Here is a 16,337-nt window from a genome sequence, read left to right as displayed (position 1 = left end):
TCCGATTCTAGTTTATTTGTGAAGAAAGACAAATGCTTGCTTGTTATTGTGCTTCTTTACGTCGACGACATGATAGTTACCGGCAACAATGATGTTGAGGTTGCAAAGCTAAGGGAGGAGCTATCTATTCGTTTTGAGATGAAAGACTTGGGAGAGCTAAGTCACTTTCTTGGCTTGGAGGTGGAGACCTTGAAGGATGATGTTCTAGTTTCTCAAAAAGGCTATGCGGAGAAATTAGTCGGAAGATTTGGGATGAGTCAAAGTAAAAGATCGTCTACTCCTCTTGATCCCAACATAAAGATAAGGCGGGGAGAAGGCAAGCTTCTTCCGGATTCGCGGCCATATCGTGCTCTTGTGGGTAGTCTCATCTACTTGACGATCACAAGACCAGACATTTCTTTTTCCGTTAGGCTTGTTATGCAAGCGCGACGGAAACCACACTTGTAGCGGCAAAGAGAATTTTGAAGTATGTGAATTCTACCATTGACTTTGGGTTGCTTTACAAGAAAGGGGTTGATTTTGTGTTGAATGGATTTACCGATGCCGACTATGGAGGGGACTTGGATGATCGGAGATCTACTTCCGGTTATGTGTTTTTGTGTGGATCGGCGGGTGTTTCTTGGTGTAGTAAGAAACAAGACTCGGTGTCTCTTTCAACAACGGAAGCGGAATATAAAGCCGCCGCTCTTACGTCTCAAGAATGTGTTTGGTTGCGGTGGTTGATTGAAGATGTTCATTTACCTATTCACAAGGCGACGACTATTCTTGGTGACAACCAAAGTGCCCTCAAACTTGCCACAAACCCTGTTTGTCATGCAAGAACAAAGCATATTGAGATCGAGCATCATTTCATTCGTGAAAAGGTGTTAGATGGTACAATTGGTGTAGCGGAAGTGAGAAGCAAAGAGAACATTGCCGACATCTTTACCAAGTCACTTTTTAAAGGACCATTTGAGCTACTTCGGGGTAATCTTGGAGTAGTTTCCAAAAAATCACTATAAGGGGGAGTGTTAAATTTTAAAGTGTATTTTTTGGGTAACTTTATTTTATTTTTATTTTGAGTGATGTAGTGAGAAGAAATATGTATTTTGTGTCCATGGGCATTTTGGTCTTTTGTTGGCCTAGCTTGCACATGTGTGAGCCACACATGTTTGCTCCATCTTTTCCCACTACCTACCTATTTCAAATTCAAACCCTTACTTGGAACTCCAAACCCACCACTTCTCTAAGCATTAATGACACAACTTTCTCATACCCACTACCACTTACCTAAGCTATTTTCTCTTTCCTTTCATTGACTAAGCGTATTCTCATTTTTTAACTTCACTTTGGTAGAGATTCTCCACTACCCAGACTCCATTGAAGCTCCATTGAAGTTCTCTTGTGTGCAAGCTTTCCTCTTGGAGCTTTCTTCTTTTTATTGTTGTTTATCTTGTAGTGTTGTTCTTTCTATCATATATTGAAGCACATTTCTTTTGGGCATTGTTCTTCTTCTACTTGGTTGTTCATCTTGGGCTAGTGTAAACTTTGGTTTCACTATTTGAGAAGAGGATTTCCCGGTGTTGTGAAATCCGTCTTTCTCTATAGCGTCATATAAACTTCTTCTTTTAGTTCGCCATGTAGAAACACATTTTTAACGTCAAGTTGACGAAGATGCCATTTTCTAGAAATTGCGAGAGAGAGAGAGAGAGAGAGAGAGAGAGAGAGAGAGAGAGAGGACTATACCAATCGTTGGGGGTTTTACTACTGGAGTGAGCGTCTCGTCGTAATCTAAACCAGGCCTTTGATTGTATCTTTTCGCGACCAATATAGCTTTGAAACGCTCCACACTACTAGTACTATCTGATTTAAGTTTAATCTTGTAAACCCATTTTGAACCTATGATGTTTTTGTTTGGTGGTAAGGGAACTAAATCCCAAGTATTATTTGCGAGAAGAGCATTATATTCCGAAGACATTGCTTCCTTCCAATGAGAATGTTTATTTGCAGATGTGAAGTATACCAGATTGGGAACGTGTAGTCATTTTATGGGTGGAAGCACGTTCGTTAATATTTAAATTCTGATGAGAAATTTTCGTTGGCTTGGAGACAATATCGGTAGAAAAAGGAGGAGGTTGCTGATCCGGAATATTAGTATTTAGTAGTAGTATTTGAATGAAGTAGTTAAAAGTTCTTTTTCTCGTTCTGTTGAATCACTTGAATTTGAATTTTGAAGGAAAGAATGAAGGGAAAACATTATTATGTGTGGGAGCAGTTGGAGGGGAGACGTGGGATGCTAAGATGGGTGAGTAGATAAGTTTTGATGATTTTAAATTAGAAAAATTTAACGAACGTGTGAAGTTGGGCAATAAAGTTGAAGTTGGGTTTTTAAAGTGGATTCGGTTATGTCGAGACTTTGTGATTTATTATATCGAATATAAGGAAAATGATGTTCGAAAAAAGGGACATGTCTAGAGATAAGAACAGTATTATTATTTAAATCTAAGCATTTATAAGCTTGATTGTTTTGAGCATATCCTATAAAGATACATATAGAAGAACAGGGTGGAGCAGTAGAAGATTTATTTGGATAACAGAGACAACCAAAAACACGTGGAAAATTATAGTTGGGAAGTATTTGATAAATAGATAATAAGAAATTTGAGAATTTAAAGTTCTTGAAGGTAACAAATTAGCAACATGTACTGCTGTCAATAAAGCTTCTACCCAGAAGGATGGTGGTAGTAGACTAGCTTGTGTTAGCTTGTTTGCGTTCTAAAGCCCCATTTTGTTGCGGAGTGTACGGAGAAGATAGTCGAATTTGAATTCCATTTTCATTTAAAAACTCCTGAAAAGTATTATTAACATATTCTCCGCCACCATTACATTGGAAAATTTTAATTCTATGGTGGAGAATATTTTGTATTTTTTATTTGAAATTTTTGAAATGATGAAAAACCTCATATTTCTTTTTGAGAGGAAAGACCCATGAAAATCTTGAATAATCATCCAAAAATAATACGTAATATTTAAAGCCAGAGAAAGAAGAGACTGGAGACATCCAAACATCAGAATGAATTAATTCTAAAGGTTTTTTAGATCGAGATGGAGATACAGTGAAAGGCAATCTTGTACTTTTGCCAATTTCGCAAGCATTACATACATAATTCATAGATTTTGTACAAGGTTCATGAAAAACAGAACGAAAGATATATTGGATTGAAGGAAGGCTAGGATGACAGTTGATTATGCCAAATTGTTGTTGAAATACGATCGGCAGAAAAAGATTCTTCTCTTGCAGGTTCGACACGAGCTTGTGAAGGAGAAAGAGGATATAAAGATCCTCAATTACTGCAATGTAGTAGTGGTCTCTTCGTCGCCAAATCCTTAACACAGAAACTAGTAGAAGTGAATTCAAAAGACACATTATTATCAGAAGAAAATTTTTGTACTGACAGAAGATATTTCTTTAGATTTGGAACAACTAAAACATCATTCATTTTAAAATGATGAGTACGGGTTTTTTAAATTGGCTTGTCTATGTGGGAGATGGGAAGAAGTTGACCATTTCCCACATAGATTTTGTCAGATTCTTTGTAAGGGACTGTAGTAGAAACTGTACCTTCTAATGGAGTCATATGTGATGACGCTCCAGTGTCAGGGTACCATGGTTGATTAGAAGTGTCATTGAAATTCATTACAGCGAAGGATTGAGGAAGATGATCTGCAGTGTAAGATTGGTTGTAGCGATTTCGGCAATCGAGTGCAACATGATTTGTGGTTTGCTACAAATTTGGCAGATATCACGTTTCGAAGGGGAAATGGAAGGCAACCAAGAATACTTTCCGAGTTACTAGGAGGAATTGGTCGAGTAAAATTACGGGACTGATTATATTCTCGATAGACAAAAGTTGAGTTTTGATTTCCTCTACCACGTCAATAGAAAGTATTGTTATTGGGATATAGGGCTCTTCCACTACGAGAATAGGCGCCTCGACTACCACGATATCCACGACCAAGATTAGCAAACAATGCCTTGTCGAGAGATGGAGTGGATGGATGATTTTGAATTACACGATGTTCTTGGGCTAGAAGAACTGGATGGATTTGATCAAATTTAGGCAATGGGGGGTGGGCAGTTACTGCAGCCACAAAACTATCATATTCAGAAGGTAGGCCGCATAGCGCTTGCATGATGAGATCATCATCATCTAAAAGACGTCCTATAGCAGTGAGAGAATCTGAAATGGTTTTAATTTCTTGAAGAAATACATCCATTGTTTTGTTGGCCTTTTTTAAGATCATTAAATGCAATTTTTAGTTGTAGATAGCGAGCATTTGCTTGATCGTGAAAGAGTTTTTCAATTGCAATCCATGTTTGACGTGCGTTAAGGGATTGGTAAGGAATTAAGATGTGTTCGATTGGTAAGGAATTAAGATGTGTTTGAGAACGTCTGTAGAAAAAGTTGCATTTAACCAAGAGACAATTATGTCGTCAACACATTTCCAAGTAAGGTAGTCTGGATTTACTATTGGTTGTTCAGATTCGTTTAGAATTGTTGATGGAGGAGGCAAAGAAGTTTCATCAACATGAGATAAAGCATCGTGACTATTTAAAATTGGAATAAAAATTGTTTGCCAAAGTATAAAATTTTCTTGATCTAAATTTATGTTGACAAGAGATTTGATGTTTGTGATTTCAAATTATGGATGTGAAGGTAGTTGTTGGGAAGATGCAGATGAGTTGGAGGATGGCAGGTTTTGGTCAAGAACAGTAGGTGGTTCTGAAGTCGAAGAAGCCATAGGAAAAAGTGAAAGATATTTCGAAAATTAGAGGAAACAATGGCGTTAAAAAGGAGAAGAAATAGGCGTTAAATTGAGAAGAAATATGTTAATTGAGAGAAAATAGGCGTTAAAGGGAGACGAAATAGGTGAAAAGTGAGAAGAAATAGGCTATGTAGATTCTGAACAAAAAATTTTTGAAGAAAGGATAAGGATGAAGATGGTGCGTGGAAGATCAACTGCACTCTGATACCATAAAGAAGTTGCAAGATTGAGATAATTCTGCAACCATTTGCCAGTTACGACATTGGCCGCTATTTATATTAACTAAGAATATTTACATGACAATAATACGCCTTTTAGAGGGCAAATATTACAATACAAAATATAACATGCTATTAATCCTGACTTGCTGAAGTTTCTATATTGTGCCATCCATTTTACCCCAAATGGCAAATAGTTCTAGGATCATCCTTAAGGGTACTTTGGTCAATACCCTAAAAATCAGGAGTAGTGCTTCTAATTTTATTTTATTTATTATTGATAAGCTGGGGTTAGGCAGACCCCCAACAGATATACAAAACAAAATAAAGGAAATTACAATCTTTGAAAAACTGTTCCAGCTCTATTCAGCGACAGACAACTTAACAGATTTTGAGGACAGAGGGAGAGAGGAATAGAAATATCCTTCCATGGCTATGATCTTTTGGACAGCAAGTCAGCAGCAGCATTGGCTTCTCTCCAGGTATGGGTGATTTTCCTTGAGTTAGTGCTTCTAATCTTACTATAATGATGGGGATTATTTTCTTCAGAAAGAGCCCTAAGCAATATTTTTCGGATCCGGGATATCTATGTAAAGTTTTATCATCTTTGTCTTCATTTTTTTCGTATATGGAAGATCCGAAGATAATATTTTGTCATCTTTTACTTTCCTTTCAAGACAGTCTACATACTCATACTAGGTAGCCATTCAGTCTATTCGAACTATAATTCAAATTTCTCATTTACAAATCGATAGATCTATGGTTATCCCCTTATCTCCTTTTTTTTTTTTTTTTTTTTGAAATAGCGATTCGCAATAATAAGAAAAAATGACAAGGAAGAACCCGAGAAGGGGCAACCAGAGAACAAAACAAGAAAGAAGAAACAGAGAAGAAGAAGAAAAGATACAATAAAAACAGATAAGGGGTTATCCCCTTATCTACTATCTTGGCTACACAAAATTTCCACATAACTGACCTGTCTTTACGATGTCTCACCATATATGGTATTTCTCAAATCTGATTTATAATACCCCGGCCCACACACACACGCGTTAAATTTTTTTATCCACAATGGAGTGTCTTTATCAAAAACCAGTCGTTGATTTATTCTTGGAATAGGTTGTCATTATCAAGTTGAACCTATGATCATTTATTAGAAAAGGAGTGTCATTACCAAAGTTGAGTCAATGACCATTATTTTGAAATTGAGTGTGCTTATCAAATTAAGCCTGTGATGTTCCCTTGGGAGGTGGCTTTATCAATTACATTAGTGGGCATCAATTGGAATCCAAGGCAAGAGGTGTCTTTACCAATTTAGCTAGTGGTTAAAAGTTGAGCTCTGGGCATAGAGTGCCCTTATCAATTGGAGCAAGACTATCAATCTTTACATTGGGTGTACTTATGAATTTTGGGCTCATGTTTGCAAGTGTCTTGAAGTGTGGAATCGGGTTGAGGATAGAGGGCCCCACTCCATTTACATCTCCATCCCTTTGCTTAAATGTGATACCCCTTAAATGTGATACCCCAAAACAGTATACTCTGTCTCCCTCTCCATGCCTTCTTTCAATTAGATACCTCATCTCCCTGCCACAGCCATAAAGCCATAAATGAAATCTATCAATACTACCCACTCTCAACTCTCTATCCACCCATTAAAGAGACCCTTCCCCTTAGCAAATACACGGGAATCACCCATTGATCATTGTGTATCGAAACTTTTCCACCAAGGTTGCAATCACCTCCTTGTTCTAATCCCAATCTTAACACAGGTACAAATCCACAACCCAGTTCTTTTTGCATTGTGTGGACCCTGATCCCGAGGAAACTAGCGAAGATACGAGATCCACGTCGATCATCTGAGATCTCCACATATGAAGGAGAGCTCTACCAAGGAACTCTCGAAAGAGTGTCTCTCACAGCATGAGTGGCGATGTAAAACGAGATACCTCTTAATTCGGGGACTAACCCGGAATCGAGACGTACCTAAAATAACTCAGAGTCGTCATCCAAGGAAGTAGGCCCTGGATCCCATACTATACTCTGTCACAACGAATAACCAGAGATACAAAAGTTCGTGCCTAATGACAAATGGGGAAGGTGTTAGGCACCCCCAATTCGCCCGAGTGTAAACACCCGGCCTCTTATGCCATTTTATATTAACTTTGAAGAATTTTGGACGAAAATCATGTGAAATGGAAACGGATATACCCGAGAAGACATCTACCTAAGCATGCATGTCTCGGGGAGGGATAAAGAAAAGAAAACACACAAGTCCTAAGAAGAGTTGATATCAGTGTCATCTGTCATTGGAATGAACACTAGAATCTAACGTCTCTTAGAGAGGCGTAAAGACTAATGTTTATCCAATATAAGATAAAACTGCTGCCTATCTCCATACATCATGTCTAACATCCATGCCTAGAGAGAATTAATACCAGTATCATCTGTCATTAGAATGAATACTAGAATCCACCGTCTCATAAAGAGGTGTAGAAGACTAGTATCGATCTGATAACAGATAACCCTGTTACCAATCTCTATACATTCATCTAATTCTAACTCAACTCATCTAAGTAAACAGTAAACATACACATGCACATCTACAGCTAAAGAGACGAACATGCACAGTGAGCAAATATCAGTAGATGATAGCAAAAGTAATAATCAACAAAAGTAAAAAGCTGTATCTAAGAATATGAGTGCTACAACTAAGCATATGATCAGGAGATAAGTAAACAGATAAATGATACAGCTAAGCATGTGAATCAACTAAAGAAAGTGATCACTCAACATCCCAGGAAAAAGCACACTAGCATGCTCCTATGCACGAAATCATAACAAGTGACAAGCCACACAACCAAAATCACACAAGAGGCATATTTAAAGAAAGAAATCACTCAAACATACAAACAAATACCAGACCACAAACCCCTATGACTTTAAGACAATAAATCCTAAGATTCTAATTGATACTTGACTCGGACCAGGATGGCCATCCCGGCTGCTCTACGTATCCCGGCCTCGAGAAGAATCAGAGTCAACGTAGTTCGGTGGCCTATTCTAAGCTACGATGTCTAAATGTGCCTCGACGACACTAGACTCGACACGACACGACTCGACTCATGTTTAAGTTGTTCAAGTATTTTAGACATACCTATATGGTCCTAAACTAATGCAAGTCAACATAGTCTAATGCAGGTGGGCCCTACATCCTATGTGTAACTAGGTTGTATGTCATAAGGAAAATAATGGGCTAACTAAGTGCATCATAATCTAACCATCGGCTCGACTAAGTGTCTAATCGACCACAAATCGAGGCTTCCTAACTCTAGGGACACTCACACGAAACACATAAAGCATTAACATAACCAGGACAGACTCCTAACTCTAGGGGAAGATCTTTTCGAAAAATATTTGTAAAAGATTTGTTTGAAGAATTTTTGTGTTTTTGAATGATTTGAACATGTTTATTTTGAAAAGTTTGACTGAACCTAGGATAAGGACCCTAAGCTGCCTACGTACCCCGTGGAAGGGGATTTGTTTGAAGAATTTTTGTGTTTTTGAATGATTTGAACATGTTTATTTTGAAAAGTTTGACTGAACCTAGGATAAGGACCCTAAGCTGCCTACGTACCCCGTGGAAGGGGATCAACCCAACGTAGTTCGAAACAGATTTTCCTAACCACTCCTAATGATTCATGACTTTTTCAGATGTTTTGAAGTTTTATGAAGTTTTCTGGTTTATCAGATGTTTTTGGATTTTTAGAATGTTTTCACCCTTTTAGTAAAAAGGAACCTATATGACTGCACTCCGTGATCCACATACTATAGGACAGACTCCTAAAAAGGAAAGGACAGACTCCTAAACATCTATAGGGGCAGGAAAGACTCCTAAGATTTGCAAAGGTTGGACAGAATCCTATACTTCGCAAGGGTTTGACAGAATCCCATGACTTGATGAAAGGTTGGACAGAATCCTAGCTCTCTATGACGATAGGACAGACTCATATGACTCTATGACAGTAAGACAGACTCCTGAAAGACTGACTCCTAAAACTAGAGGACAAACTCCTAACTAAATGATAGACTCCTAGTCTATAGACTGACTCCTAATCTATAAGCTCTAAGAGACTGCTAACTAGACTAAAGAAGGTCTCCTAGAATAAGAACAGATAAAGGGTTTAATGAGACTGGGCAAGTCTCCTAGACACAGAGGTGGGCTCCAAGTATCCTTATCATTGACCTGCAATGATAAATAGGGTTAGGGCAACTACCAGACCAAGTTGGTCTTTAACTAGTAGGGGTGCGGCTTATGAGACTTGAGGTAGTCTCCTATGGGTTGACTCACTAATGGGACAAAGCTTGTCTCCAAAGGATATTGACTTTTCTACTGAGACATACCTTGTCTCCTAAAGGGGCTCTAGATGACTCTTCCATTGCCCTTGCAATGAGATTCTTCTAAATGCACCTAAATACAATAAAGCATTAGATGATGGAATATAATAGCATTGCAATCCTTTGTACTGTAAGCTGATGAGAAGAACTGAACTAGATTTTATAAGGACAAAGATAAGTAGTACTATTTTCAATACTTGGGAGAAATTATAACTTCCTATTACTTTGTTTAAACTGTGTACTATTAATATTTTTTTTAAAAGAATCTATGAAGGTAACTAATTTATGAGTAAAAACATCAAAACAACAGAACTGTATTAATGTTATGCCATGAAAAATTCAGTGCAAGCTATCATTAGCTATTGATTCTCTATCCCAACTCCCCATTCTACATTCAAAACATCATGTAATACTTTCTTTGAAGGGTTCTTATAAGATAATGATAAACTACAAGACAGTTTACATAAGAATGATGTATACCTTGCTTAATAGATGAGTAGCACAAAATACATAAGGTGTTTGTACGACCAACCAACAAGTGATAGAAGAGCCTAAACACACCCTGGAATATCATACATAAGTACTCCACCTAGCTGATTAGATTTAATGAAGAACTCATCATTTGAATTCAAAATGACACAAGGAAGCGTAAGTTGTCAACTGGTAGTGCATAAATCAATAATACGACTTCGTTTCACTATTTGCACTACTTGTCTTTGATATATATAAAATTCATGTTCCTAAAATAACCCTCAATCATAAAAAAAAATCATTTCCTGAACATGTACATTAGTCTGAAAATAAACATACACCTGATCTGATGATATATGTAAAAACAATAAGGTCAACTAATTCTACAATTGCCTTCTCATCATATCACAAGTTGTATGGGAATTGTCAACTATTGAAGCTACTTTACAAGCATGAACTGATGTCCAGTCAGTTTAAAAAAATTCAGCAGTTGTAATGGCATAACCTGAATGATCATTTTGATATAAAAACTAAACCTTGCTCACAATTCCTTTGATATTTGAAAATCTTAACTAGTGTATTATGAGTTCAATAAAACCAAAGCAAGGCAAAGCCAAATATACATATGCTGAGTGAAATGTGACCAAAACATCCATGTATCTGAACCTAAATGAATAAACACCTTGAATAAAACAGGTTGAACTAAAATTATGTGCGAATAAACACACACTTAAGCTGAAACATTGTTTGAATTAAGCATACACAAAGACATAGCTAAACTAGAAAATACTTTCAACTGAACACACCCATAAAATAAAGCTGAACTAAAAAAAATTGCCTCCAACAGTACACAAAACAAGACTTGATTTTCCCTTCCAAATTCTATGAAAATTGCCTAACCGATGAGCGCATAACAGGGTAACAAGACATGACAAAACATGTGCTGAATTACACAACTAAAATCCCTAAAAATGAGACATGACAGAGGACATATGAATGGGTGGAATTCAAAACCCACTGATTTCTACAAGCTGAATAAACATCTCAACCTATGGCATTCGTATCATATAACAAAAGCTTATTGTATCTGCTATACAAGCAGTGTTAAAAAAATGAGTTGTACACTATTGTCAAAACATGAAAGTGCGTATGTCAGTAACTTTTATTCTCCTCTATATCATTAATATGACCTGGGAATCATCATATAAACAAGGGTGAGAAATGAGCCTATATTATAGATATGTGAGGGTAGCTATTATCATAAGGGTATGAGGGCTGTGCATGTCAAAGCAAAAAGGGCTACACAAGTGAAAACAAGGTGAGGGCTGCACATTATCAAGGGTGTGAGGGCTGCCATTATAATAAGAGTGTGAGGGCTGCCATTATTATAGATATGTGAGAGCTGCCAATATCAACGGTGTTAGGGCTACCAAAACAAGGGTATAAGGGCCGTCATTATCAAAAGGGGTGATGGTGTTAACAACAAGGACCAAACATTTAAGCACTTTTCCAATTCTGTGGGGGTTATTCAAGTTTCATATCATGCACTTAAAACTGTAATCAAAATTGATTTCATCAATATCAAAGGTGTAATAGTGCTTCACTGAATGGAGAAGTGCAAATATGAATTTCCTATGAAAATGTCATAAAGAAAATATCATCACCACCATGCTCCTCAAGTACAGCAACTCATCCAGTCTTTTATTCATGGACACAGTAACCAAAAGTTATCTCCCTACACCAAAACAATGCTATGATGACCCCATTAAAATGGAAAGGACTGGCTAAATTTCTGTGTTTATTGAAACATGGTGAAGCCAATATTAATAGCAGAAGACTAATACCCTTATTATGACCCTTAATGACTACACTTCTAGCTCTACTCAACAGACTTAACATTGATTTCATAGACTATATGATGCATATTTGAAGCTACTAACAGAAATTGATTTTAGGGGAATGAAAAATGGATGAGTGAAGTAATGTGGTCTTCCAAGGAAATGATATTAACACCTAATGTTCTAGTATTTAATGAACTGATGAGAGTTTTTTTTTTTTTTTAAGAACAAAAACTGAACGATAGTAAGGTCAATTGGTAAAAGGGTGTAGAAAAAAAATGAGTTACAGCAGCCCAAAGAAAACAAGAGGGAAAGAGATATTCTCCTTAATCTATGGATGAGACCTAAATACCTGGATCACAATCAAAATTTAGTCCTTTTAACCTTTGTAAATAGGCAATCAATGATCTAAAAAAAACTACTGGGTAAAAAATGGAAATAACCAATGACAACCATCATATTCACACTCATAAGAATAAGAGAAAAGGGGAAATCAATACCTGAGTAACAGCTTGGAAAAAGGTGGAAATTGCTTACACAAGGGAGCCTTGTTGATGCCTTCCATGGCCACCACTTCAAAAATTCTTCTTCGAAATGTGCACTTCCGAAATATCACCTGAAATCAGTTCCAGCGAATCCAAATCCAAATCTCTCTTTAAATTGTCTTCTTCTTTTTCTCTTTTACCGAACTGATTTGATCTAATGCGATTCCTTCGTCTCCTTCCCGCAGCTCATAGTCAGATAGAATAATTCGCTGGAGTTTTGAAATGTGTTGGGGTTTTGAGAGACACGTATAGGACAGATCATCCAAGCACGCCATTCTTGGTGATGAAAACATGGCTAAAGTTAGGAAAAGTTGTCAAGGTCGGAATCAATGGCATTTTGCCGGATTCTGGCAAAGCTTGCTGGAGAGAATGTGATGGACAAATTCCTTCAACTCTCAACCCTCTCTCTGCTCTTCTCTAGAAATTTCCACAAAAAATCTCCTTTGGAATTCCCCTCTTCTTCAATTTCTATCTGATTTTCTCCCAAATGATGAAACTCCTTTCTGCAATTTTTCTCAAATGAAGAGCTTCATTTCTGACGTATTGCAATAAATTCAGATCCACTGCAAAGGAGGGAGAAGGAACTTGATCTACTTGATTTATTGAAGGTAGAACACCGGATTTCATGAAGATCCACCGGATTCCGGTGAAACTTACCGGTAAATATAAGAAGTTAGGGTTAGATGTAGGGTTTTAGAATGTAAATCTATGGTTCTTAAGTATGGATCTTGACTTTGGTTGAATATAAGATAAAAAGGATGTGATAGAGATGATGTGGAGAAACTCCGGCAGTCGGATCTCCGGCCGAATTTGCCGGATTCCGGTGAGATCTCGCCGGAGAAGATGAAGTTAGGGTTTCAAAATGTGAGATCCATTCTCTCTCTCTCAGATTAGCAAAACCCTAGATTAGAAATGATAATGAGGTCCAAGCCTCTATTTATAGATTTTTGCTTAATTATTTCGCCCCTTGAGTTATTTTTGGCAACCCCTATGCATTTTTACACTTGCTCTGTGTTTGATGGGGTGGTCCATAGGAAAATGTTTAATGAAAAATTAGAGAATAAATTCATGCTCTTTTAGTTGTCTGGGACAACCCCTTACTGTAAAATACACTAACTGGACCACCCCAGAAAAGGATAAATCACTCCCCTTCTGCTACACTATATATACACTATCTTACTAATTACGCTCGTTTGATAGGCAAACTAGGACGGATTCCAACAAAATTTTGCAAGGACCTAGCCGGGACCCTAAGCTACCCTAGGGTGAAACTTGGGACCCTAGATCATTGATTTGAAAGAATTTTTTTTTACACAAAGAGGTTTAGTGCCCGGTCAAAATGGGGTGTCTACACAATGTCTTAGTTTAACTCCTTTTCTTTTGCTTGGAATTAATACTAAGTGAACCCAACAAAAATAAATGTGGGGGGGGAGGGGGGGGGGGGGGTAAGATTGTGTGAAGTAGAGAGTTGTATCTCTGGATGGTTTGGGATATAGATTTTATATAGGGATGAGAAGGGGAGTAGGGGGGTTGTATACACGTTATTATGCCAACTCAATCAAGCGAAATAGCCTTATTTCCTTGTGCTGGAAAGTAAAGAAGAGAAGTTGTTAGTACTGGCCATGGATGCTCGGCTCACTTGTGTTTTGTTTGCTCGATTAACTTCTTAGAAGAGGCTATATGGCCAGTCCAACCTCTAAGGCAAAACATATTGGAACCTACGTCATGTAGTTTGTCTGGTGGGACTAACATCAATCTGATAAACAATGGCAGTGGGTTCCAATATTAAAAAAGGAATAGCAGTCACTTAAATTGCTCACCCTCAACCATAGGAACATTAGTGGAGAGTACTCATAAACAACAAGGAATGCAACTACTAAAACATATGGCTTAGGAGAATGGCTCTCTTATAAGCTAAAATCTTTATCCTTGGGCATCACTAATTACTTGTGTTTTGTGGACGTGATTAGCCTCATAGACCCATATGGACACAAGCATGGCCCATTTCCATGTACGCAACTTTCAGATTGAATCACCCCACCCCTTTGCATGGTTGGCCATGTTAAGGATCCTACTATCAGAAGCTAAGGCCCTGATATATTGTTGCTCATAATCGGACAGATGGGCCTCAATTAGGTGTAAAACTTGGAACATATGGGTTGCCTCATGATGTTCCAACAAATCAACGGTCTTGATTACAGCCATCTACAACACTATCAAAACGTTAAAGTGTCTACTTGGTTTACATCTAGAAAATTATCACGGATAGATAACTAAAGTTCACAACCACAACTTTGCAGGCAACATCCGTACCACAAGACACTAACAAATTGGCACTTGTCATAAGATATTTGGATTTAACGCAAGAGGTAGGTGATCCTACCCTATGTCAGTGTATTACGATTTTTCTGCCATATATCCATATTCTATATGAATAACATCCATGTTTCCCACTTTACAACTTAGATATAAAGATTAGTATTCTCTTTAAGATATTGGAAGGTACTTTGGATTTGAAGTATTACACCTTGTTTATGCCTTGAATACTTGATGTTGGCAGGATTTTGGAACTCAATATAATCGCTTTAATTTGGCACCTTATTGCAAACTTGATTTTATAAAATATATTGCTATGAGATTGTACATTTAAATCGATTTAGAACTGGGTAGTTCCAAATGGTTTGAAACATGGTCAAATATCATTTGCATGATATTAGAAAAAGAATTGAAATGTTTTTACCTACAGTCTTGGTATGGAATGGGTTCCACTAGTAGTGGGGACCTAGTACCCAACCTACCAGTGGGTGAGTGTACCCAACCTACCAGTGGGTGAGTACACTGGAATGGGTTCCACTAGTAAGGTTGATCTCTAGTGGGGACCTAGTACCCAACCTACCAATGGGGACCTAGTACCCAACCTACCAACCTACCAGTGGGTGAGTACACTGGTCGTGATCACGTAGACCGATCAAGTTTATTTTCTCATAAGGTTGATCTTGAGCTGTCAGTAGGGAGTCATTTGGCCATTGATATTACCATATTGCGCGCTTTAGGACCTGGGAGTCCTGCGAATGAGTGTTCGCCTTGGGGTACGCTACTTGCCAATAAGGTTGGAAATTGGCCACAGAGAAGACTGATTAATACTCTTTATCATTGCTTTTATTTTCCAAAGTGAAATATTGCAAAACCATGTGGTTTGAAGTACTCTTTATCATTACTTTCCAAAGTGGAATATTGTAAAACCGTGTGGTTTGAAGTGCTCATTATCATTGTTTTTCCAAAGTGGAATATTGCAAAACTATGTGATTGAAAGTGCTTTGTGCAAAGGTAATTATTTTACCATATATGCATGTCTGTTTCTACTAGCTAATGTAGATTCGGAAAACCTACTGGCTATTTGCTGATGTGAATAAAACAAATTCCAGGCATCGAAGAACAATAGACTGATCTTAGTTGGATCCCTAAGAAGAAGATTGTTGGAGAAGGTTTCAGCTTCTATGTGGTTACTTGTATTTCAGTTATTCAGACGGTGTACTCAAGGTGTTGTAATAAATAACTAGTTATGGTGTAATAAGTAATCAGAAACTCCTAAGATTGAGTGTTTTAAATAAATCATGTTTCTACAATTATTTAGCAGCTCTGTATATATTGGATGGTAAAATGAGATTGAGCCTTGCGTACTCGTGGGGGCGACCCTACGGTCATGTGGCGGCTGTCGCACTTGTCCCTGGCTTGCACACCTCGGGCCGGGGCGTGACATGATTCTACTAAATCAATAATCTTAAATGATTCCTGCACTTCTTTGAACACACTTCAGAACTCCATGTATTTTTTTTTGAAAAGATCAAGATATGAAATCATACCTCTCACTTTGACTCTGATGGCACAGCGAATCACATCTTGTTTTCTAGTTCTATAAATTTTACTTATTATGTTCTCATCATCTACAGAATCAAATTACGAAAGTCGGATAGCTCATAAATTTATAACTAATATTGAATGACCCTCGAGGTCATAAAATAGGTTCTTCAAGACTCCACATTCACGGATTAGCTCTCATTAGT

At 37.5% G+C, this 16,337-nt stretch overlaps 1 long non-coding RNA gene across 1 annotated transcript; it reads left to right on the top strand.

Moving 5' to 3' along the window:
- The first annotated feature begins 5,371 nt into the window (after positions 1-5,371).
- LOC143857474 (uncharacterized) lies at positions 5,372-15,867 on the top strand. Its single transcript, XR_013238666.1, has 2 exons — positions 5,372-5,506; positions 15,699-15,867. It is a non-coding gene; the product is annotated as an uncharacterized LOC143857474 (long non-coding RNA).
- The last annotated feature ends 470 nt before the right edge of the window (positions 15,868-16,337 follow it).

The sequence above is a fragment of the Tasmannia lanceolata genome, unplaced genomic scaffold (genome assembly GCF_043159265.1).
Source record: "Tasmannia lanceolata isolate RefF3 unplaced genomic scaffold, GAP_Taslan_0.1 ptg000025l, whole genome shotgun sequence".
Lineage (NCBI taxonomy): Eukaryota > Viridiplantae > Streptophyta > Magnoliopsida > Canellales > Winteraceae > Tasmannia > Tasmannia lanceolata.
The sequence above is the reverse complement of the archived record's forward strand: the minus strand, read 5'-3'. Positions and strand labels throughout refer to the sequence as shown.